General features: G+C 42.9%; 1 protein-coding gene across 1 annotated transcript in view; it reads right to left on the minus strand.

The window, feature by feature from the left end:
• TINAGL1 (tubulointerstitial nephritis antigen like 1) overlaps nucleotides 1-17,078 on the minus strand; it is a 41,752-nt gene extending 24,674 nt beyond the window's left edge. The window contains exon 1 of the mRNA XM_063456348.1: nucleotides 16,958-17,078. The gene's annotated coding sequence lies outside the window, so the exon portion shown is untranslated. The remainder of the gene's footprint in view (nucleotides 1-16,957) is intronic.
• Between the last annotated feature and the right edge of the window lie 9,691 nt (nucleotides 17,079-26,769).

Here is a 26,769-nt window from a genome sequence, read left to right on the forward strand (position 1 = left end):
ACAGTGTTACCTTAGGGAGAAGTCGTCTACAATGTATGTGTAAGAAAGTTTATAGTTGTGCTGTGTGGAAGTAGGTGGAATGGACAGTGAGCAATGGAAGGACTTCTTTGCTGGACAAGACTTGGTACATTGTGTTAGAAGCCCGTAGTGGTATATATGTATGGGACATGCGGTATATTAACTTTTTAAAAGGAACACTAGTGTGGAGCTGCTATGCCAACCCGCTGCTTCTCATTGAGAAGCACACGGGTCCTACAGCACATGTACGTTTCTCACAGAGAAACATAGAATCCAATGACCATACACTGCCTTCAGCACTCAAATGAATAAAGGAAAAGTAGCCTTCCAGCTGATGACAGGAAGGGGTCTGATTTCTCTTGAAATAGGGACTTTTATAAAGTAAGACAGAGGGGACATTCTATTAATCCCTAAAGCACTTCAGTTATAGGGCTTTTGCTTGCCACCCTATTCTTAAATTTCAAAATTCGCTCCTTATGCAATTAATTAATTGCAATATAATATATGCTAAATGATTATATAATTTAGCATATATTGTAAATCATTGATTAATAAACAGACAACATTTTATTTTTGTCCTGTGAATTACCTGTTACTATGCATGATTATAGCTTACAAGCCTAAGCAAATGCTGACATTGCAGACTGTTACTTGATCTACTGTCTTTAACTATTCTAAGTCCTTCTAATTTATTGTTTCCCATTGCTCATTAAAATTTAGGGTATAAATTGGCTGCCAAGTCCCCTAATTTATCCAAATTATTATTTATAAAGTGCCCACATATTACATGGGGCTGTAGTATCAATGGACAAATAAACAAGTAAGTACAATATGAGAAGTTAGATGTACAGGAACAGAAGTCATTGAGGGCTTGTCATGGTACCTTGTGTTGCCCAGGCTCTTAAACAGCCTTGGGAGTTCCAGGAAGGGGAGAGGTACCCTTCCCACAGTCCCGCTCATGTCTCCAATGATTCCTACACCGGCCGCTGTAACTCCGCCCCTTTTATGATGAAGCACAAACATGCTGACATCATGACGCCGATGATGTCGCTACCCGCCAAATCGTTCAAATTCGAGCATTTTGGGGGCACGGCTATCAATTAAAGGCATAAGATATAAAAAGGACATTCAGGGTATGGATCATTGCCCTGTTGTTTTTCCTGTTTACAGTTCCCAAGAGTGCATTGTATTTCTGTGGCTACTTTGGTATATTGGCTTCCTCCTGACTATTCTCCGCTCTGTTCTCCCTGACTCGGCTATTGGTTATTCACTTTCCTGATTTTTGGCTTCCCTGACTTGGCTTGCCCCTGACCATTCTCTATTCTATAACGTATAGCCCGGCCATTCAAAGGACTGGTAAACGTTACCTAATATATTATCGTATTCACTGCGTGTTGGGTCACTAGGTATCGTGACAGGGCTCTGTTAAAATCCATTGCGGGGCTAAAACTAAAAATTAAAGACACTTTCTTAATGGACAAACTGACAGCACAGGTCAGAAGGACAACGAAGAAATTTGAAAAGATATGGGGCCCTTGGACCAATAGTACGACTAGGACAGCAGACTGGACTAAAACATAAAAATCAGACCACACAGGGCACTGGAGAAAAGTAGCAGAATGCTCCACCCGAGTCCTTTCACTACGGGTAGGTTCGTAGATGACTGAGATAGATGAGGTCAGGGGGGCAAATACTCTCCTTGTGTAGCCTATCATTGGGTGACTCCCCCTGGCTTTCCCCCCCTTCCACCCTCTCCCTCTCTCCCCCCCGATGTTCACCCTTAATTATCTCATCTCACTTCCTCGAGGATGTTCTCTCTTCTTCTGGTTTTAACCTTTCTTTCTAATTTCTTTCTCTTTCTTACAATTGTACAATCGTGCATAATGGGACTACAAAAGGATAATAATGGAGTTATAGAAGCAAATATGTTTACATATGGTATTCCTAATTGTTTTTATTGCAAGCAACTGCAAATGTTTTATTTACCATAAAAAACCAAGCGGGAAATTGTGAATCACCACCTGGGGAAAATCAGGCAAAACGTACTCCACGATTGCAAATTATGTACTATATACAAACTTGAATGGGCATTCGTGATGATAACGTGAAAAGCTAAAAAGCACAGAGTTTATGCCTATGTCTACATGCCTTGATCTCATTGTATGTGCTATGTATCGGATGACCTGTCTTGGAATAAATAAAGAATTTTAAAAAAAATCCATTGCGGGGAAGCAGTATCTTGCTCACCTTATATTACCTGGCAAAGTTTTGACATTCACTCATGACTTTTAATGTCTATTGCAAGATTATTAATAAACAGGCTGAATAGAAGTGGACCAGGAACAGATGCACCGTATGCTATCCTTTTTTATCTGAAAATGTTCCATTCATAACTACTCTCTGCACTTTATCTTTAAGTCAAAATGTAATGATCCAAGCACAAGAATGTTCACCTAAACCAATTCATTTTAATTTGTACAGTACCCTTTTGCATGGAACCATATGGAACGCCTTAACAAAATCCAATCTGATCACATCCATTGCCACACTCTGATCTATACTATGGCTTAAAAAAACAGGTAGAGTTAAAAAGCAGGTTGAGTTGGACACAAATCAACATTTGTATTTCTTAGATATCTGGTATACATTTTGAAATCCCTTGTTAATTCACTATTGTTTAGTAAATAATGAACTAAGTAGCCCGCCAGAAATGGGAAGGGATGGGGAAAACAGAATGAGACTTTGAAAATAACATACGTACAGAAAATCTGTGATTTATAGCTTTCAGAAGATGCTATAAAAGTAACATGTTAGCCTCTCCCAGGCCACACCTACATTCCCTAATCAATCTAGTGAGTTGTTCCAAGTTTATAGAGACATGCATGGCATTATAACCACTATAGTTCATTGTTGTGCTTCTAGTGGAGAGGCTATGGGTGCTGTCCCCCAGATTTCTGAAAAATTATTTATGAGCAGTTTGGCAAAAACTATGGTTTCTGCGGCCACTTAAAACCGAACTCCTCTGATGTGTCATTTCTTCTGCTTACATTTTACCCATACGATAAACTACAGTAGGTACTGTATCAACAAACCTTTACTTTAAATGGAGCACTATGGCTGGCACAAGGACACCTGAAGTCCAAACCATACCATCCAACTGTCCAGAATCTGACAGGACTGTCCCAAACTGTGGGCCCTGTCCTGACAGCCATAGTTTGCTCCTTGGTGTCTAGTTTCTGGGGAGGGGAAACGAGGGAATTGTCGGAATGTGCAGTGGAGAAATCCTCCATTATATAATTTGTACACTGTACCAGATTATGAGCACTGTGTCAACATGAGGTAGTGATGTGTGTCCAGAAAATTTGGTGAACCTGACAACCATCGGCAAAAGAAAATCTGAGGACAGTCTTTCATAAGAAACCCAAGCACTCGTTACAGAACATATATCAAACCACACAGTTGTTCCACTAATATATTTTTGCATGTTTTTGTTGAAATGCAAATGTTGTAAAATCTATGCGGGGATAAAAAAAAAAAAACAACAAAAAAAACCTCCTCAAACATATTTTGCAAAGACCCTTGAAGGTGACAATCCCTTTTATCATGCAGTGGCATAATAGAGGAGTGGAAAATCGCTGCCATATACTTTACAGAGCATCTTCTTCAGCCTGCTCCAGTTCATGTGGCCGGAGCCATGTCATGTCACTGTACTCAATGCAAAAGAATACCACACTGAGGTCTTTGGAGGATCCCGCATGACCACAGGGGCCTTCATAGATAACGTCACGCAATGGACAAAACAATATCTTATTCCCATAGTGACAGCTGCTAGGATTTGACAAAAGTTAATGGTGAAGCACTGCCTTTTGTCAATTCATGTCAACCTCACTCTAGCCCATAAGACAAAACTTTGTTTTATTATATTTTTGGACTGCATTGGAATTTCACAAAATTATACCTTAATAACATACTCAGCTGTGACAGAGCCAATTAAAATACGCTGTGTTTTATCATCCCCTTTTAACGGTGAAATATATCACATAAGAGGCTTCAACAATATCATTGTGGGGATTGAACCATTCTCATATCCTCCTAGAGTATCTGATGGAGAAAATCCCTCACACCCCCTGCTTTATACACCGTGCTGACACCCTAGTTCCATGCATTCAGCCAAATAGTGCTCTCCAACTGCTGATACCACATATGATAAAATTGAAATACGTCCCAAAGGAAAGCACTCAAGCACTCGCAGTTATGTAAACATGCTTACCACATTTCAGCACTCCATATTCCCTCTGGAAACAGATGCCGAGGTAAGAACTCGTTCGTGCAGGTTTTCCCTACAGCAACTATTAATATTTGTCAGCACCTGGGCAACATGCAACATGTACATTAAGCCGGGTAACCTATCTTACCATGAGGTCAATCCCTGAAGGGTCAGGGTTAAAAAAGTCCTGATATGATATTGGTCATGAAGGGGTTAACAACAGTAACACTTTAAAGGAAACAGATTAGGATAATGGAGGCTTTCTGTTTTTCCTCGTTGTAACCTGGATTGAACCAATTCAACTGACACTTGATACTTCATAGAATGCTAAATGCTAAATACTCAACTTCACACAATGCTAAGGATACACACGTAACTTCATAACGTATTCCTAGAATAATGAGAACATATATTCTTCTTTACACAATGCACAGAGCTCACACCTGGGGGTGAGTTGAGTTGAACTGGCAATGAACTGGAATTATTATTATTATTATTTTATTATTTATATAGCGCCATCAGATTCTGAAGCGCTGTACAATGGGTGGACTAACAGACATCTAATTGGAACCAGACAACTGGACTTACAGGAACAGAGAGGTGGGGGGCCCTGCTCAATGAGCTTACATTCTAGAGGAAGTGGGGTATAGTGACACAAAGGGGAAAAGTAGGGGTATGAAGTAGGTGGCTAGAAAAGTATTCCCTGAGGGCTTAGTAGGTAATTTTGACAGTTGCAGGAGAGGAGTCATGGAGGGTGGGGATAAAAACCTGCTAACAGTTTAATTGATATGCTTTCTTGAAGAAGTGAGTTTTCAATGATTTTTTGAATCGGGTCTCCACTCATTATGGGTCAATAGAAAAATTCTCCACTGCCCCATTTTACAACTATTTTTCCTGACTATTTTGTTTACAATTCACAAGCTAGAGTATAAAACACCAGTTTTAAAATATGCTTGTTACTCACATTATTATAAAATAATGGTGATTATGACCCTACATGGCACACTCATTGATATTTCCTAATATGGATAATGTTCACATCGAGGTGCAAACACTGATCATAGTGTCCTGTCATTAAGAGAAAATTCTTTAGAGTACATGTACATACACGTGGTTATTTACTAAACTGAGAATCCAAAGGGAATTCACAGTGATTTTCCAAATTTAAAGGGATGTAATAGATATCACAGCAACTTTAGCTTAATCAAGCAGTTTTGTTGTATAGATCATGACTCTGCAGTCTCACGGCTCAATTATCTGCCTTTTAGGAGTTGTCACCTATGTTTCTGTTTATGCAGCCCTAGGTACACCTCCCCTGGCTGTGACTCACACAGCCTGCATGAAAAACAAAAATGGTTTGATTTTCAAAGAGTTGTTAACTTAGTTTATACGTTTTTATCCCCTGCGGTGTTAACTTTAATCACCACATAGGCAGCTCCTGCAAGGTTTAGCAGGCTATGAACAGAGCAGGAAATAAGAAATTCTGAATGAAACAGAATTTGCAATAAAGGAAGTATAAACATTAGATCTATCTAATCAGAAAATGTTTATAAAGAACGTTACATGCAGGGAGGTGTGACTAGGGCTCAAAGTGATGTAACTCCTAAATGGCAGAGAATTGAGCAGTGAGGCTGCAGGGGTATGTTCTATACACCAAAACTGCTTCATTAAGCTAAAATTGTTTAGGTGGCTACATTGTCCTTTTAAGATCAAAATAGGTCAACTGGAATTGAAAGTCTATATAAGCTATGCTTTTAGTTCTGCTACTATTTCTTTCAATTTGAAATTCGCTTTGAATTCTCACTTTAGTAAATAACTATGAGTGGGACAAACCAGCTGAGTTGGACAATATTTCCATTTTGGCTGATATTTTCAAATCCCTTGTCAATCTCAAATAATTCCAAACCTGGTGAATAAACTCCTTTGTGGGGTTTCTTTCTTTTGGATTAACTTGCTTCTTAAAGAGGAAATGACTGTGATATCCCCATCTCATAAGTAGAATGCCACTTAACCCCTTAAGGACCAAACTTCTGGAATAAAAGGGAATCATGACATGTCACACATGTCATGTGTCCTTAAGGGGTTAAACATGACAGGAGGAAAGCGGAACAGAAAAAAAATCAACACAATCTTACATGACAAGTAATTTACTAGTGCTACAAAATAAAGATTTAGCATCGCATTTTCCAGGAAGCAACCATCATAATGATTGATGTGTGAATATGTTATGTAGTTAAAAAGAAAAAAAGACAGAGTATGATGGACAGAATGAAAAGGAATTGCATATTTGCACCCTCAGCCATTTAGACAATGTAGTTAAAACCTAATTTAGAAGGTAGACCAGAAAAATAGAAAGGATGCCATGATGTGAAGTTGACAAATACTACTACTGTACAAAAGGTGGAGGTTAGAGACTAGAGAGGAGTAAAGAGGTGGGAAAGAAAAATACATTTATAAAAGAGATAGAGCACCATAACCCCTTGCATACTTCTCAACATTTCTTAACGTTAGGGGTGTGAGTGGAGGTATGGTTAGGGGCGGGGCTGTTCTGAGAAATTCTTAGTAACTTACTACTAATTTATTCAACTAATTACAAGATTAATTCTAATTTAGAGCAAGAACAATTTAACGTATTTACACAGAATGAGTGCTAAACACATTTATTGTAATCTAAGACACATCCTATCACGGTCCACCTTACAGTGGAGGCGCACAATGCTCCCATTGACAAGCTGGCTCAGGAATGCTGGAATAGCCTACCGTTTGACGCCACCAAGATCGCTCAGCGTGTTCCACAATGGGACAGCTCACACTTTATCCTCGGCAGAGGAAGCTCCAGCCCTATTTGGGAAACTGGGACTATCCGCACCTCCTGACAACTCAGCCAACACCCACACATATGATATGACTGATTACCTGGACACGGCTCACGCAAACAACCAAGGGCCGCATCCTCACGTTTTGGTTCAATTATTTTGTTACAAGTTTTTATTCCTGTTTGATACGCTTACCAATGCCTGCCTCACTACCAGAGTTTTCTCGAGTCAGGAAAGACAGGAGGGAGAGTTACAACCCCCAACCCTGCGAGTAAGGGAGCCCATAACCCCCCTCCCTCCCTCACCCCCCGCGCATCCCCCATGGTTAGGGGAACACCAAGAAGAGCCTAACTATTTTCCAAATTCAGTGCGGTCAACGATCGCACACCGCCTAACTCACGCACTACTAGATGCCCACTCAGGCACATATAGGCTCCTAACAATGCTAACACTAAAGCGACACACTATTTACAGGGCAGCTACTCAAAACTACTACACGCTACAGAGCCCACTCCTCACCATCCAGGGTCTTCACGGCCCCAAAGAACACCACAGAGCCCAATCAGATCTCTCCACACCTTAACCCTAAATGTATATAGCGGGTACCAGAGATACAGCTCACAGTCAGCACCAGGAATTATTGCACTAAATAATGTTTTTTCCTGACTCACAGCTCCCATAACGCAACAAAAGCTCAGACAGCTAGAGGTCACCAACCAGCTAAAGCTATGCAATGAATCTGTTAACACGATTGTACTACTGTTTCTTAGATTATTTTATTATTTCCCTTTTAAATTCCTTGCACATTGTCTTACCAAGTGGTATCTGTTTCCTATGGGTTCAGTATTTTTGTCCCAACCCAGTGGCATAATAGCATGTTTTATTTTTTTTCCCTATTTACCGTTACAAGGGGCAACCTTGACCAGCAGCTACACGGGTTGTGACCTAACATTAATGCTCATACCTATCCAACAGGCTTCCCATGTTGATATTTGTTCAAATTGCCTGCACGATTACCTGTTTATCTACAATCCCATGCTAACATATAAATCAGAAGCTGGTTATACCTGTGAAGCATGCTATTATTATCTTATTATATTACTATTCTATTTTAAATACCAAAAATGACAGTGTATATATATATATACGTTTAGTACCACTCATACCTGCTTATCTTCTGCCGAGACCTAAATTACACTGTTTACTTATTTAGAATTGTGCAGTTTTGGGGCGGGGTCTGACCGCCATGCAGACCAGCCGCGTGAAACAACAGCTCCTGCAATCAGGCGAAATTTAAGCAAGTTAAAACTGACCTGGTACTCTCCTGATGACCAGAGAAAGCGGTCCAATACACAAAGGGGCACTGGACCTGAGGAGAGGCTTGCATACCGTGTTTTAGTCCCTCAGAGAGACTCATGTCGTCCGCATAGGATGAGGCCTACTTAGGCGGTGAGCGGGGTGGACGGCCGCCGTCCCGCTATCCCGCCCGACTGTGTCATGCCAGACCCTCACAAGTTCGTGGAGCAGCCCCCCCCCCCCCCCTCGGGCCGGTGGGGGTTATCCCGGTCCATGCCCCGATCCATGCTCCGGTCCATGCTCAGAGGAAGTGCTCCCTCGCCAGCTGCCCGCCCGCCCGCCCAGCAGCCACTGGACCACCAGGAAGAAAGAGACCCCCCCAGCATTCCCAAAGGTAAGGAGGCTGGGGGGGAGGTTAAATAAAAAAAAATGTGTTAATGTGAGTGAGTGTGTGTGTGTGTCTGTTAGTGTGTGTGTGTCTGTTAGTGTGTGTGTGTCTGTTAATGTGTGTGTGTGTCTGACTGTGTGTGTGTTTGCCTGTTAGTGTGAGTGTGTGTGTCTGTTAGTGTATGTGTGTGTGTGTGTGTGTGTCTGTTAGTGTGTGTCTGTTAATGTGTGTGTGTGTCTGTTAGTGTGTGTGTCTCTGAATGTGTGTGTGTTTACCTGTTAGTGTGAGTGTGTCTGTTAGTGAGTGTGTGTGTCTGCTAGTGAGTGAGTGTGTGTCTGTTAGTGTGTGTGTGTGTCTGACTGTGTGTGTGTCTGTTAGTGTGAGTGTGTTTGCCTGTGAGTGTGTGTGTCTGTTAGTGAGTGTGTGTTTCTGTTAGCTAGTGTATGCGTATCTGTCAGTGAATGTGTGTGTGTGTATTTAGAAGGCGAGGCGGGGGGAAGGGTTGGGTGGGGGTGGCGCGGGGGAGGGGGGCGCCTGAGTTTTGTCCTGCCTAGGGCAGCACAAAACCAGGATACACCACTGGGTCCACCAGACCTGGTCACCTTCTCCATGGGAGCTGGAATATTCCTTCATTAAGCAGGATAATGTTTTGCATTTGTTTATTTTATATCATTATTATTACTTCGAACAGTGTATTTAAAAGTGCATGGTAGCTATAACCACTGTGTGCCCTTTCACTTGGGTTTTGTTCGATGTATTCTACTCACAAAACTCTGTCAATCAGCAAGATTGTAAGTAAATCTGGTTGTTTTTTTTTGCGATAGTAAACTAATCAGCAGGCAGTTTAGTTTTCAAATTCACCAATTTCAAAAATAATTTTATGAGCAGTGTCACATGATAGGTGAAGAAAGCAGTTTGAAAAAATCAGGGCATGGAAGCTCATCCAGTAAAAATGTACTCATTCTAAAAGACTCTGATAGGCATCATGGATCAGGCTATTCAGATAAACACGTCTGCAAATCTGGCACTGGCTGATATTTTCTAGAAGGTAGGAAAATATAGACTGGTTGGAACAGGCATGTTCTTATCTACAGGAATATTCAGTTTCTGAGCAAATATTGTAAATCTGGTTCCATCTTCCCAAGGAAATAGATTACAGTATAAAGGTATTTAAAAAATGTTTTATTTTGACCTCTCTGGGTGTCTTAGATAAATATACAGCTCTATTGAAATCAAGCTAGGCAGAACTTATGCATGTTAAATCAGAACAACCAGTGCCCCCGGGCAGTGTTTTTCTAGATTAATAAGCCAATATGCGTGCCTAGTTTTGGGTATTTTCCAGGTTCTTCGTGATAAACATAGGGTATCAGGATTGAGGTTTCCTATAGATAATTGCTATATCTATTCTTGATCAGCCTGTGTAGGTATCACTATTGAACTCTCTAGGAATTATGTGTAACTCAACCGAATCACAAAAAAACACAAACTGGGTTACTCACTAAAACATGAAGATTTCCAATTAATAAATAAATTAATAATAAATGTGTATGGTCAGAAATGCAAAGTGCATTCAAAGTGTATTCCAATCTGAGAACATAATGAACCTAAAAAAAAACATTTCTTTCAAATCAGGCTACACTGGCCTAATATTTTTTAATTAATTTGGTATTTCCAGACAGTCAACAAATACTTTACTAAATGACCATACATTCATTAAAGGGTCACTACACACGCTTGCTGAAGTTCTTCACCTGACAGTCTATAAAAGTGCAGATTTCGTTAAAAATCTTAACTTTTATAATTTAAGGCAGAAACACTAAAGGTTTTCTTCCATATCCGTTAGCTCCCCGGAACTTACGGAAGTGGTTGGCGTGCTGAGCTAAGGTTTCTCAATGACCTATTCTCACGGCTCCAGCACAAAAGCTTCTCGATGAAAAGCCTCTGATTGGAGGATACAGTTTTTAGATTAGATATCTTCTAAAGCCTTTGACTGGCGGTTTTTTTTTGTGTGTGTTTTTTTTGACAATCTTTATTTTGGACTGGAGCGTTTTTTTAGATATACCCCCAGAGGAGAAAAAAAAGCAGAATTAAATGCACGACTAGATTCATTATGGATATATTTACTATATAACTTGTTCACCAATTGAGTATTCCTTTAACCCCTTAAGAACCAAACTTCTGGAATAAAAGGGAATCATGAGATGTCACACGTGTCATGTGTCCTTAAGGGGTTAAACAGTGAAGTAGTAGATGCAAAATTAACACCAAATTAGCTGATTTGGAAGTTTTTTGAAATCCGAAATCCCCTCATTAATTTTTCACAACGTTGGTTTAGTAAATAAACCCCACAGCCTCCTGTCATGTGAACAGTCTAAGCTGAGTACATAACTAGTGCACATGAAAGCTCTATTTGTTTAACATATATGTTACATATTAACGCAGCAGAATAATGCAACCGTTTTTTTTCTGAGACAGAAGCCATTGTCTTGATAAAATGTTAAGATTGATGAAATGCGGTAGTTACTGTACTACTCGATGAACCAAAGGTAAAAGAGGAGAAGGCAGGCAACGCAAACACATTACATAGACAAATATGTGAGTTAGAAATCCACACCTCTTTATGCTGCAATTGATGCTTCCTTCTTAGCTCCCAGTCCATATTTATTATACATTCTGTCCTTTAAACTAGCACACAATTGCAGATACCTCTGTATGTGCAGTCTTTCACGTACAAATTTCACAGACATACAGATCCCTACCACCATGGCCACTTCTAACAACTAAAGTGTTTATAGTGATTGTAATATGCCTTTAAGATCTGGTGTATTGCCTTTATCTCCTTTATCCGGTGGATTGACCAACGAGAAGCCTTTGAATTAAAGGTAAGAGCATCGAGCGTGAGCGCATGCGTCTTTCTTTAGATAGACTTCTCACTGAGATGTAGTACAGGTCATTGAGAACTACTTGCAGGTGCACTCTAGCCCTGCAGGCCCGCCATTTTCATGAGCTCTGTGACGCTAACAGAAGAAAACCACTCCAGTTGTCTGATTGACAGCTGGGAATTTGTTGCTGCACCCACTTATAAAAAACAGTCAGTTTCTTCTGTAATTGGCACTTTTAATAATTGAAAAGAAAAATGACAGCGTCCACACACATAAAATACTTCAGCAAGCTGATTAATATTATTATTATTTTATTATTTATATAGCGCCATCAGATTCCATAGCGCTGTACTATGGGTCTGCTTTATATGCTTGCAATGTTCCTTTAACGAAGTTCTGCTTTATATGTTTGGAATGTTCCTGTAATTGCTCCTTTCTAAAGCAATATTGGCATTTTTTGGTATTTTCTATTAAACAGTAAAGTTTACGTGATCACACCAGATAAGATTCATCAACACACAGCCATTTTTTCATTATCGTATTCAACAACCAAATAGACGTAATAACTGACTAACAACACTTTTCAACAAATTAATGATTAATCCAGAAATTCTCAAAATGCCAAGAGGTAATCTTAGTTGTAAATTGATGGCAATTTCTACCTTCAGAGCCATTGCCAGCAGAAAATGGTTAAAAATGTTTGGATTTAGATCATGTTGAAAAGATATACACAATGCAAACCAAGCAGAAATCACTATCAAAATGAAAAGAAGGCCTGGTTATAGTATTAAATGCATAACTGAAGAAAGGACCACTTTAGTCATTTTACAAATAAAGTATATGTCACGCAGAAATGTTACATATGTAATAAGGGTTACTGTTAAAAGTGGTTAAAGTAGCGTTGTCAAATGTGATTTTTATGAAAAACTCATGGTGACTGTGTGAGAATCTCATTGAAATGTAATATTTGGCATGACAGTGCTAATTTCAGGGTACAGTCCTATCATACCAATTTTACTTTGATGTTTTGACCCACAGTGCCCCAGACACCTTTTCCCAGGAAGCACGGTGCACGAGTGTCATTATTAGGCACACTCACGCTGTGCAGTTTGTGCAGCTCTGAGTGAAGCTGGCCAGTGCGACTGCCAGTCACCAACTGCATGCATGCCTGGCTAATATACTGCTTTCAAGATAAGGCCCACTCCCTCCGTGTCACTAGTGATGTGCATAACACTATTGACTGGTATAACCCTTTCTCTTCTGTCCTACTTTCCCCGGCACACATTACTGTTTCCCATGAGCCGCCAGTTGTGATGAATTTAGGAATCAGACAACTTCCTACGTGATGTCTATGACATTTTGCTGTTTATGCACATGTTTCTCTATCTACATCTTAAACCCGCAGTTTGCGGTCTTTATGTGGATGAGGGTTTACCAGTGAGGACTTCAGGCAGATCAAGCCACAGAGAGATAAAGACTGGACCAAAGAGGATGAAAGCACTGAAGAGAGAACATCTCAGGTAAGTATATCTGCCTTTCCCCTCTCCTTTGGGAATCACTTTGCAAGTGGACATATCATCTTTTGGGGAGGTTTTCGCAAAAAGGGAAAGTGACACTGCTGCTTTAAGAACCACTGGCGTTAATAGTGGATATAGGAATGCTTACGTTAGTAAGTTTTACTAAGCAATTTGTATCAACATAACCACCTCTATACAAAAGCATTTAGTTATGTGTTTTTTATAACAAGATAACAGAAGACAGAAACCAGACATCTGTGGTCTACCTGTTGTTAGCTAAGTGGAATGGCAGCGACTGACAGGAGTATAAATAATAAGAACATATTTGTATATTCTACATACACAACATTCAGCGTGTGACCTGCAATTTAACACTTTACACTTTAACCTAAATCTCCACTCCATTTAATGCATTAAGCTACATAAAAATTCTGCTGGATCTGCTTTTCACCATTTTGATCTGCTAAAAAGTAATAGTACGGTAGATAAAGATGTTTTTTCCCCCCACACGTGCAGCTATATTGACACAGGTGAGCAGACGGTGGTGTTATACAGATTGATATAAAGCATCAGCTCACTTCCTGAACATTCTCCCAAGCAGATTGCAAAACATGTTTTATAGACAGGGTATACGTGCATCTGGAACGCAACCAAATCTCGCAAAAGAGGAAGCCCGTGTACATCAATACTGCATGTCTCCACCTGCCACCTGCTTTATAGGTTTAAACACTGACCCTAGCTTGAGAAATGTAGCAGGACATTTAGTTCTTGGCCAAATTAAATGGGCTGATTGTGAATGATTCATAGTGGTATATGGGTGTAGCATATACATAAATCTAGAAATAAGGTAATGGCTTTTTACAGGTGATATGAGAAGAACGAAATTCACGAATGATAATTTTCATTATCAAACATTAAAGGACCACTATAGGCACCCAGACCACTTCAGCTTAATGAAGTGGTCTGGGTGCCAGGTCCAGCTAGGGTTAACCCATTTTTTTTTTATAAACATAGCAGTTATTATTATTATTATTATTGCCATTTATATAGCGCCAACAGATTCCGTAGCGCTTTACAGTTAGAGAGAAACTGCTATGTTTATAAATGGGTTAATCCAGCCCTCAAATCCTCTAGAGCAGGGGTAGGCAACCTACGGCACTAGTGCCATGCACGGCACTGAAGGCTGCTAGAGCCAAACAGGTTCTGGCCTATCAGGAGTCCCAGTGAAACTTCAGATATCTGCTAATATGAAAAGGTGGTGAAGGACAATCCTCAATTTATGCATTGCAGCACGTAGAGGAAGTGATCTCCGATCACTTAATTCCAGCACTTGTGAATGGGAATCCACACTGTAGTAGAGCAGCCTGCAGCTGCTGTTGCAGCTCCTGTACCTTGACCTGTACCTGGCCAGCCGGGTCCCCACTGGAACCCACCCACACTGCTAAATATACACAGAAATGCACAATAACCCTCCCCTCATACAAATAATACGAACAGCCCACAAACAAACATACACACAATCCGCACAAATGTAACCCACTAACAATCCACATACATGCACACAACCCCACATGCAGCCTCTCGCATGCAATACCCCAAACAGCCAGACACATACACACACTGCCAAACACACAATGTGACATATCCATCCACACACACAATTCCACAAGCAGCCCCCATACACCGCCCACATTCATATGTATCATACACGATACCACAAACTACTTCTGAATATATACAATATAATAGCTCATATACACACAAATACAACGATACAAAGCAATTACAGTATAAATAACACAAGCAGAATACGGCAGCATACACACCTCAATTTAAAAAAATAGGACCGACACACTATGGGACCTCACAATCCCTTATCGGCACAGTGCTGCTAAAAGGTTGCCTACCCCTGCTCTAGAGGCTGTCTCACTGACAGCCTCTAGAGGCGCTTGCGTGATTCTCACTGTGAAAATCACAGTGAGAGCACGCAAGCGTCCATAGGAAAGCATTAATAATGCTTTCCTATGAGACCGGCTGAATGCGCGCGCAGCTCTTGCCGCGCGTGCACATTCAGCCGAATGGGAGGATCGGAGGAGGATAGGAGGAGGAGAGCTCCCCGCCCGGCGCTGGAATAAAGGTAAGTTTTAACCCCTTTCCTCTCCCCAGAGCCCGGTGGGAAGGGGTCCCTGAGGGTGGGGGCACCCTCAGGGCACTATAGTGCCAGGAAAACGAGTATGTTTTCCTGGCACTATAGTGGTCCTTTAAGAACATCTTTCTGTAAGAAGTTGTTGCAGACTGATGTAAGGACGATTGATACAACAAGTGATAGGTCATAGGGTGAAGACAGGCGTAGATAAGGTACAGAAAGTAATATGGGTGCAAGAGGCAGGATGAAAGGGACTGCTAGATGTTTGTTATAATGAGTAATTGGTGTTTAGGCCATTATTCAATGACGTTTAGTACTTGTCATATTGACATATAGCTCTGCTGGTAAGAACCTAACATCAGATATCTGAGCACATGTCAATTTAAAAGAGTCTTTGCTCAGGGCTACCCCACTGAAAGGTTATGGAAAGTACAAAGGTCGGGGATAAAAAAAAATAAACGTATGGATTGGTTGGAGTAAGCGTTAAGTGTGCCATTGTCAGAGGGGATGGGAATAATGCTGCCAAGTGTTAGTGATGCAAATGTGTAGGAATGAAGAAATGGTGAAAAAAGTGAGAGTAATTGAATCCCCAATGCAGTCATAACGGATATGAATAAGAAATATCAGGAGGTTTTGTTTGGAGTCAGGGAGAGGTATTTGTAGAAGGTTTGTTAGAATTAAATGTGTTTTGTTTTCTGTTGTACAGCGCTGCGGAATATGTTGGTGCTATATACATATTTGTAATTGTTAAGTCAGGCAAAGGTACAGGAAGTTCAGGTTAACATGAGTGATGTTGGTAACTGTAAGTGTGTGCAATAGTTGTTTAGTGTCTGTCAGATGCTAGTAAGGGAAGGATGGAAGCCAGGTCAAGTTGGGAGGGAAGTTAAATGTTAGGTGAGTGATAATAAAGGTAACAGGTAACATTAAGAGGTATTTGGTGAGTGTGAGTGATGTGGCAGGAGGTGTTAAGAGGAACTAAAAGAGCTGTTGGTATTAGTGAATTAAACGTTAAATGAAGTCAAGGTGGATTGGAACTAGTAGCTATTTGTAAATGAACTGGCTACTAGTTTATGTTACTAACCAAGGGTAAGGGCAGAAAAAAACTATATTTACTGGTAGGTGAATATCATGAGAGGTGGGAGGGAAGGTAAAGTTATGTAAAGTTAAATATGGTGAGTGAGGGTGATGCAAAGTTGGAAATTTGTAACTAAGGGGAGAAAGAGAACTGGGGGTAACTGGGGAGAAGATCTGCTGGGGTACCAGCAGATCTATGTTATTGAATGTTGTACAGAATATATACTGTATAATAAACTTGCAATACACAAGCAAAATAGCCCCTAATTAATGTGTCCCATTGTGGTCTAACAATTATGGAACTTTTGTAATAGTAAAATAATTGATTATATAGATACTGTATCTCAAATTCAACATATATATGTAGAATGTTAGCTACTTACAGTTACTACTGAAATTAAACAATCACACTTAATATAAATCTTTCCTCTATCTAGCTGCCTGTCGTATACCAAATAGTTTTCTACAGTCAGAGAGTGCAGTCTATTGCTAAAATACAGTCTATTGCTATAGTCATGTAACACACGCTCTCTAGGTAATGTAGTTGCCATACCTGGAGGTTAGTTTCTTGTGTCCTGGGGCAGTCAGTCCTAGAGGTAGGTATGCACTGGTTCAACTTCCAACAATCAGTACACTTGTTGAACACTGGAACTGCGACACTCCTTTATGTATAGAGAGCATTGGGAAACAACCAGGCACTCCCACTGTCTATTAAAGCCCAGCCCTTCCACTCTGTCAGCCAGTGCCCTGCTTCTACTAATGTACTAACTGTACTATAACTGTGAATGGAAAGTTAAAAAAAAAGTGAAAATAACTTAATTGCTTGAGCATGTGTGGATATCTGTTGGAGATGTCACACTTTGTTTAGGGGTTATTGCCTAAACAATGGATAACTGCAAAAAATTGAAAACATGAGGCTGAAAAGTTTGCACAAGAAATAGCCAAATTGTTAAGACTATTCACTTAACTAGGAGCTGATGGAGACTGACCAAGGAGTTTAACATTTTAGGCAAAAATAAGTAAGTTGGAAAAAATGATGACTAGAGGTGTTTTTTTCAGTCCAGGTTCAGCCAAACATATTTGGTGATATTGGATGTGTCATTTGGCTAAATTTCACAGTATTTACTAAAAGCAGTATTACAGTTTAATTAGACCAGATTACTCCAACTTGTTCTAACTTAGACACAAATTGCAAGAAGAAGTGACCTCACTAATCCTTCATAACTAGAATGAGGTCCATGAGTAGCTCAATGGCCAAAATGCAGTCAGTAGTTGGTTAATACAGTGAACTGGATCAATGTCTCCTGTCTGCCCAAGCTTGTATCCTAGAATGTTGTCTTATTTTCCCCAGCAACAATATGTATCCTGTTCCAGGATGCCTAGTCTCTATGGCATGAGTGAACTATGATAAAATTACCAGATTTTACTAATTACATGACGTAAAGTCATGATTTTATAAAGGACACGGAGGCGAGTATTAGGCTTATCTCTTTCTTTTATTCCTCAGCAGCAAAGAAAGCTAAGGTGTTTATTTGTAGAAAAAAGAAACATGCATAACTACCCTCACAGGGTTAACATTACATCATTATCTCCTAACCAATAGGAACAGTCCTTGTCTGATATCCTTTCTTGTAACCTCCTCCTCTTCCTCTTTCCTGATGGTGCTGAAGCTAAAATTTTTCACCATTATCGATTAACCATAAACTCATTATAAACCGAACACAAGAAGGTTGGCAACTTGACATTGAATCCTTCCATAAGAAAACAAGGGATCTTCCGGAACTGATCCTCTTAAACTGCGAGATCAATCGCCGTCAACAATGGGTATTTGCAGATTTCAGGCTGGAAAGGACAAAGAAAACAATGGTAAAACGTGTCCTTGCCCACTATTTTCGTTTTTAAGACTCTATAGAAAAAACTTGGGTTGTTTATGTAATCAGTTATATGTAAACATGCTATCGTTACTTGTTTGATATATTTACCAAGAATCAATTATATAAATGAGAACTTCTTCTACTAAAGTACCTATTACGTACCTGGGTTGGGATACCATTTTGTATGTATCTGATCCGGGTGGGCTAATACTCGCCTCCGTGTCCTTTATAAAATCATGACTTTACGTCATGTAATTAGTAAAATCTGGTAATTTTACTAAAGGACACAGAGGCTCTTATTAGGCTAGTTCAAAGCTGTGAGATAACTATACTCGACACATGTTCCGTAGGTCGAAAGTAATATTCCTTAAACGTCGATTCACGAGACCAATCTGCTGTTCTCAAGAGGTCCTCTAATCTACAACCCAAATTGAAAACCTTTGACGCCATGGCTCCTCTAGTAGAGTGTGCGCCATACACAGTGGTATCTATGTGTACCAAAGCCATTATCCATTTCACCCAGCGGGCGAGCGTCACCGTGGATACAGGTTGGTGAGGTTGTCTGATAGCCAAAAACAATTCTGGGTGTGTCGGGTTCCTGAATCCCAAGGTTCATTTCTCGTATTCTCGTAAACAGTTCACTGGACAGAGTTTATTGTTATGTGGGAACGAAGGGTATGAAACTGATGTAATTGACGACTTTGTTCGCCTGGAGATGTTGAATGAGACTCCTGTGGGGGTAAAGCAGCGTGCATCAACATCCAGTGCTCTAACATCGGACACTCTCTTGCACGAGATCAGGCAAAGGAGCATGGTCAGTTTCGCTGACAGTTGTTTAAGCGTGAGTGCTTCGTTTTGTGGCCAAGATTCCAGCAGTTTCAGGACTGCATTGACATCCCACAGTGATGTGTATCGGGGTTGTGGTGGACGAGCAAACCGAATTCTCCGTAGAAGAAGGCATACTAGTAGTTGTTGACCCATCGGGGTTCCATCTATTCCTCGATGTCCTGCCGAAATCGCCGATCTGTAGACATTAATAGTTCGGTAGTCTAAGCCTTGATTATACAGGTTGGTAAGGAAGCGTAACAGGTAATTTACAGGAGCACGTACGGGATCCACCTGTTGTTCCATGCACCAACTACTCCATCCGTTCCAGGCATAGAGGTAGGAGCGTCTAGTTCCAGGCACCCAAGCTCCTGCCAGTAATTCGATAGTTTCTTGTGGAACATCTGGTCCGATCCAGGGTCCCCTGAAAGGAGCCACGCTAAGAGTTTGAATTGCCCCTGGGCCAGCAGGGGGTGTGGGTTGCCCTCTGGGTCTGATAAAAGGAATAAGGCATCTGGAAGCAATCTCGGGAGGTCTATGGACATCTCCATGAGTGTTGGGAACCACGGTTGAGCTGTCCAAAACGGTGTTAATAGGACCAGTGACACTTGGATACGTCTGAGGTGTACCAGTGTTCGAGCTATGAGGGAAAATGGAGGAAAGGCATACAATCGGTTGTTCGGCCATCGTTGGAGAAAAGCATCCGCTGCCACTGTGTCTGGGTCTGGTCTCCAGCTGAAGAATGTTGTTAGATGGGAGTTCAACCGAGATGCGAATAGGTCGATTTGCATCGGGCCCCAGAGCGTCTGAAGTCGTAAGAACACGCTGCGGTCCAGTCGCCAGTCGCTGGCGTCGTGCAGATGTCTGGAATGCCATTCCGCTATTACGTTGGACATGCCTGAGATGTACTCCGCTTGGACTGTAATATTGCGATCCAGACAGTGTTGCCAGAACTCCTTGGCCAGGTCTGCCAAAATCTTTGATTTCATGCCACCGAGGTGGTTGATGTAGCGGACCGCTGAAATGTTGTCCATTCGTAGGACAATGGAGCAATTGGTTTCGCCCCCGAGGAAGCTCTTCAGGGCGAATGATCCCGACATTAGTTCTAAACCGTTGATGTGTAAGTGTTTCTCTGAGCAGGACCAAATTCCTTCGGTGGAGGTAGGCCCGCAACGCGCTCCCCAACCGTGCGTGCTCGCATCGGACTCGATGATGAAATCCGGGGCAGTCCCGAAGATTGCCCTGCCGTTCCATGCCTCCATATGTTGCAGCCACCATGTGAGTTCTTGCTTGGCTGCGTAGTCGAGTGGCACAGAATTGGAGTATGAGTGTAGTTGTGTGGCTTTTAGTCGTTGCCGGGCCCTGTAGTGTAGTGGCCCGGGGAAGATTGCCTGAGGCTGAGAGGAGTCCGATTATTCTGGCTAGTTGCCCTGAGTGTAGTTGTGTTGCTTTTAGTCGTTGCAGGGCCCTGTAGTGTAGTGGCCCGGGGAAGATTGCCTGAGGCTGAGAGGAGTCCGATTATTCTGGCTAGTTGTCGCAGTGTTAACACTGGTCTTGTGAGCGTTCTGCGGATCTCCTTTTTGATGCGTTTGACTTTCTCTGTCGGTAGGCTGAGTGTCCCGGTAATTGCGTCTATGTGGAATCCAAGGAATTCTATGTTTTGGGACGGGGTAAGTACCGATTTTTCCCAATTGATGAGAAATCCTAATTTTTGTAGTAATGTCAGTGCCCATGATAGGTGTTGTCAAAGTTGGCGAAGCTCTTGTGCCATGATCAGCATATCGTCCAGATAAATGATCATTTGTATTCCTCTGCTGCGTAGCAAGGCGACCACCGGCTTCAGCAGTTTGGTGAAGCACCAAGGGGCCGATGAGAGTCCAAAGGGAAGGCATCGGAATCTTCACGTTGCCTTTTCCCATTGGAATTGGAGCAGGTGGTGACATTCTTCCGCAATAGGGATCGTGAGATAGGCATCTTGTAGGTCCAGTTTGACCATCCAGTCCCCTAATCTGAGTAGGTCTCGCAGGCAGTGGATACCCTCCATTTTGAAATGGTGGTACCGTACAAATGCGTTTTGTGGCCGCAAGTTGATGACTGGGCGGACTCCGCCGCCCTTCTTGGGTACCAGGAATAGGTTGCTCATGAACCCAGGGGAGGGTGAAGGGACCTGATATATGGCGCCTTTTTCTTGTAGGGTGAGAATCTCTTTGCGCACTAAGCTCTTGTCTCGTGCGGAGAATGCTATTCGTGTGGCCTGATGGTTTGGACAGGGGTTTGTACAAACTCTATGTGATACCCCACAACAGTATTGAGGACCCATATGTCTGCGGTCAGTTGTTGCCAGGTCTCTATAAAGCGTAACAGTCTGCCCCCCACAGTCGGCATACCCAGGGAGGGGAAAGGCAGTACACTAACCATAAGGTCGTCGGCTGTACGAGTTGCCATGGTCTGGCCCTGATCGGAAAGAAGGGTGAGGGTGCTCTAGTCTCTGGAGGCTGAAATCTAGCCGTGGCGGGACCTCTGTATCCCCGGTATCTGCCGGCCCCACCAAAAACTCTGGGCGAGAACACTCGTTTTATGTTCGTCTGTGCCTTGTCTAGGGCCATAAATGTGCTCATGTAAGTTCCCAGTTCCTTAACAAAACTGTCTTCGAACAGGAGACCCTTGGCTTGCGGTCCCGGTTCGGTGAGGGCCATGTTAACGAGCTTGGGCTTGATTTTTATCAATATAGTTTTGCGCCTTTCGGTGGCTAGCGCAGCATTTGCGTTGCCGATGAGGCATGTAGATCTCTGGGCCCAGCCTCTAATGGCTAATAAATCAAGAGGTGTCCCCTCATTTAAGGCCGCCTCGACCAATTCAAAAATCTTGGCACTAGGGCCTAGTGTATCCAGCACTTTATTCTGGCAATGGCATAGGGAGTAATCAAGTCCCTTTTTCACTTTCCAGCCAGATTTACCTAGGAATTGTGCTATTTTGGGATCTATGTCTGGCGTGGCGCAGGCCATATCAGGCACTGTTGGGCATGGGCATTCCGCCCGCAGTTTTTGCCTGGTTGCTTTATCCAAGGGCTTACGGATCCTGGCCGCTATGTACCGTGCCACATGATCGGTCGGGTACCATTCAGCCGACCTAGGGTTCTATAGTGTATCAGGGTCGAACAGAGGTTCGCCCTTGGGGTCCAGGATAGCGGATGTATCCGCGGTATCATACAAGGGGTTGGTTGTTTTGCGTGATGGACTATGGCCCGGGGAGGAACCCTCCCATTCATTTGAGTCGACTTCGTCGGACTCGCTCGAAACCTCCTCAGCATCCGAATCAGAGTCGGAAGAGTCCGCGCCGTTTCCATGTCCGCGCCGCTTTTGCCCAGCGGGTGGCTCGTTTTCGTTGGGGCCCCACGACCTCAGGTCTGACAGAACGTACCCTGTCCGTCAGTTCGTTTTTGGAGGCATGCTTTCCCACGTTGTGGGTTTTGCTCGTGGCCTTAAGGCCCTCTCTGCGTAAAGGACCCTCATCTGCGGCCCTGGCGTGAGTTATCTTGGGGTTGGATGCCTTAATGGTGTTCGAAATGGAGTGTGATATGTTGTCAGACATAACCCCCATTGCGGTATAAATAGCCTGGGTGACTGATTTTTTTTTTTTTTTTTATTTAAATTTTTTATTTTTGTAGTGCATAGACATAACACAAGCAGGCAAGAGGTACCCCAAAGGCATTCCTCCAGCTTTTTTCCCACGCGAAACAAGCGGGGCATAAGAGTAACATGCACAATTTTATATTTTTAAAACAGGTCTAGGCATACTTTAAATTACGGTCCAACAGTACAAGTAGTTGTAGCATTGTGTTACACGCTGGGCTATACAAGCCTAAAAATTGCCTAATGTAATTGCGTTTACAAGTATATTAAATGTTACGTCACATCTATGGCATTGCAGTTTTAAGGATGGTTAACGGTAACATTTGTATTTTGTTAGCTACTGTGCGAGTCTGCAGTTTAATAAAGAATTAAGATGAACCTGACAGGTAACCAGTGGTTTACGGTATGCAATTATATGACATTACTAAACAGGCATGGCACTGAGTAGGCTTGGCTTCGACATGTCTAGCGTTAAAATAAAAATTTGGTCAGATGTATATATCAAAAGCTTTGTACGAATCAAAATAAAAATAAAATTGAACTCTACTTTAACCTTCTACAGTGTAGCTAATGAACTGTACGTTGCATTAGAGGCTAAATTGGCTATCGAGTTAATTATAAGTCTATCGAGTTAATTATAAAAGGTTAGGTGTTGCACTGGGGTTTCAGTCCTGTATTGCGCGGCTAGCGGCCGCAGCGGTGGGCCTGTTTGCCGTCATCCGATGCCACTATTATGTTTCAGTAGGTAGTCTTTAGAGCTTGCCGACCCATTGTCTCCTCTCACCCTGGTGCTGGTCCCACACAAGCGTTGGTTCTTAATCTGGGCCAATGCTGTCAGGTGCGGTGTGGGAAGGTTCTGATATCTCTGCTGGTTAAGACCTTGCTGACGGTCGTCTGTACTGGCCTGGTATGCTAAGGATCTCTCTTCCGTAGCGTGTGCCGGTATTCGGACTCTGTTGCTGCGGGCCTTGTGGGTGCCAGTCGTTCGTTGTCTCCCTGGTGTGGATCGTACGTCCGGGTGCTGTCCCGGCTGTGTGTTGCCGCGATGCATCGGGGGCGGGGGACCCCTTCTGCCCCGGGGTTGCATGAGGGCTGGTGCGTGTAGGCCACGAGCCTGGAGACCGGTGTGGTCCAGGCTCGACCCTTTCGGGGTGTTGCAGGGAGTTTTGCCTGGTTGCTTGGGTCTTCGCTTTGCTTTTCCCCCCTTGTGTGGCCGGCACCTCTGGGGCTTGCCCCTTGTTGCTCTCAGCCCGGGAGGGCTTGTAACGTGAGTGTCGGGAGCTTGGGTGTTTGCGCTGCCCTGAAGTGGACCCTCACACACCCTTCCGCCATCGGCTCTGGTAGTAGTATGGGAGATTCGGTGTGGCTTTCCCGCCCGCAGGCGTGCTTCCAGCATGACCCAGAAGCGGTCAAAGATAATAGTAATGGGGTCTTTTGCCTGTTCGCCTGTGTGTGAGGCACCAGATTGTTTTCGGAGCTTGTCAGGTGGCATTGGCTGATAATGCTCCGCCATCTTGGGTGTTCCTGTCGCCGCGTGTCTTCGAGAGGTCTTTGTACCTGTCGCTTGGTGCTGGGTTCGGGACTCTCCCTTTAACGGGGACCGGGATATCCCCCGCCGGTCCATAGGGGGGGGGGGGTGCATGTTCCACGCTCTGGTGTTGCTTTCAGCATCTGGCGGGAAGGCGGCCGTCCTACCCCCGTGCTGTTGCTAGGCCTCATACCGTTGCCGCGGTTCCCGGACGAGACTGGTGTCGAGTTTGGTATCGGCACCTACAGGAGAGCTTCCTCTAGCCGGTAGGCTGATTTGCGGCAGAATTTCAGCGGGTTTTCTCGGGTTTTTCGTCGAGTTTGGGTCAGCTCGTCGGGAGCTCCTGTAAAGTGCGTCCGGTCAGGATGCTTGTCCGGCTCCGCCCCCGACTGATTTTGACATATTGGCGTCTAGGAGCGAGTGGAACTCTTCTGAGTCCAGGTGCTCCAGAGGGGTCACCACGTCCCCTTGCAGGGTTAAGGGTTCAGACACCGTGGGTCTGTGGTGGGCTTTGGCATCCCCCTTATCACTGGGGCCAGGGGCAGAGTATTCGCTAGGGGTCTGCATCTTGGGGCAGCTAAGTGTGAGTGACACAGTAGCTAAAAGGCAGGTAGGTAACCTTCTGCAGTAGCAGTTAATAAGGCAGGTAGTTAACTTTCTGCAGTAGCAGTTTAGAGGCTAATAAAAAGGCAGGAGACAAGGCAACAGAACAGAGACAAAAGATTGCACTGTTAGCTTACCGAGTGTTCCCTCAGGAATGGCCTCTGGGAGCACTGGCAAGCTGACAGACAAGCTATTAGACCAATCAGCTTGCGCCTTCCTAATGGGCTGTGCGAGCTGATGTGGAAAAACGAGCGGCAAATATTGTATCGCCGCCCCTTTAAGATGGAAGCTGTTATGTGCGGCTCACTCGCTCGCGAGGGGTTGCGGCGGGGGAGCCCTCTGAAGAGAAATCCGGGCTCTTCCTAGAGAGTTCCCCGCGTTGTGCGATCAAGGGGGGGTAATAAACTACCTGGTAGATTTCGTGGTACCGGTACACCCGCCAGGGGGAGGCGGGGTACCGGCGGTAAATCACGGGAAAAGGCTTCCCGACGGAGGGAAACCCTCAGGGAGGGTTAAAACAAAAACGCCCAAGGCGTTTTAGTGCAAACAGTAAGCAGTAAAACAGTAATTCAATCCAAACATACACAGATATTAATCACAATGTTGTAAGGGAAAGCAAAGGTGTACTTAGCTGAGGCAGCAGCAAAGAAAGAGGAAGAGGAGGAGGTTACAAGAAAGGATATCAGACAAGGACTGTTCCTATTGGTTAGGAGATAATGATGTAATGTTAACCCTGTGAGGGTAGTTATGCATGTATTTTTTTTCTACAAATAAACACCTTAGCTTTCTTTGCTGCTGAGGAATAAAAGAAAGAGATAAGCCTAATAAGAGCCTCCGTGTCCTTTAATAAAATCTGAAGCTTTCAATATCAGGACAATTATGTCTTGTTGTTTCTCCACAGTAATGGCACTCCCACAGGCTTTGCCCCCCATCTGTTGGCTGCTGATTTATATTTAAATACAATTTCTGCTCCAGTATCTTTCCAAGCTCCATTTCACTCATAGCAACTAAACAAGCAGCTAAACTCACGGAGTTGAGCATTAGCTGATCTTCATGCCTGTTGCAGTTGCCTCCTTCTACTTATGGGATACTGCCCATCGTGTTGGATTCAAGCCATGATCCTGAAAATTCCTTTATATAACTGTGCATTTATCTTCCTTAAGCCCAATTTAACTTCCATGCCGGCTGCAACTAAGAAACTTCTATTTCTACTTTCTAATTTTAGATTTTAACAGTGTCCTTGACAGGTCCTCCTCCTCCCGACAAGCTGACGCTACAGCAAACAAGGGTCTGTTCACTCTGATACACTCCCTGTGCTTGGTAAATGTCTGGCAGGTTCACAACCTACAGGTTAGACAATACATATACACCTCTCACATAACTTAGCCTAATGGATTGACTACTTTCTCCTTGTCTGTAATCTCCTGTCCTCAGTGGTGTTGTGTGATCCAATCATAATTTCAGATCCTGCACTGATCCTCCTAAGTTTGTCCTTGGATCCTCCCATCCCCTTCTATAGACACTGGAGGTTTCCACGGACTTTTCTTCTTCTGTTTCCTTTGTAGGAATAATCGTTCTTCTGAGTTCTTTTTAGGAATAATCTTGTCCTCTTAGATGACCCGTTATTATTCTGGAAGACCTCAAAGGTCAATGTGATAGGTCATATTATTTCCTATATCTCTAAATATAAAAAGGAATGGCTGGACAAGTTTAATACCCTAGACAACTTTGTTTCCCAATCTCATCAGGCATATTTGGCAACACCCATGAGATTGGAGAAATTGACTAATTCTGTTCTAATTGTATGTAAAACAATTATTAGATATATATTTGATGGAATTTGCTTTACGCCAGCTCGATTACTCAAAAAATTATTATTCCTGGCTAATCATGGCAGCATCAC

Source organism: Pelobates fuscus, chromosome 1 (assembly GCF_036172605.1).
Source record: "Pelobates fuscus isolate aPelFus1 chromosome 1, aPelFus1.pri, whole genome shotgun sequence".
NCBI lineage: Eukaryota > Metazoa > Chordata > Amphibia > Anura > Pelobatidae > Pelobates > Pelobates fuscus.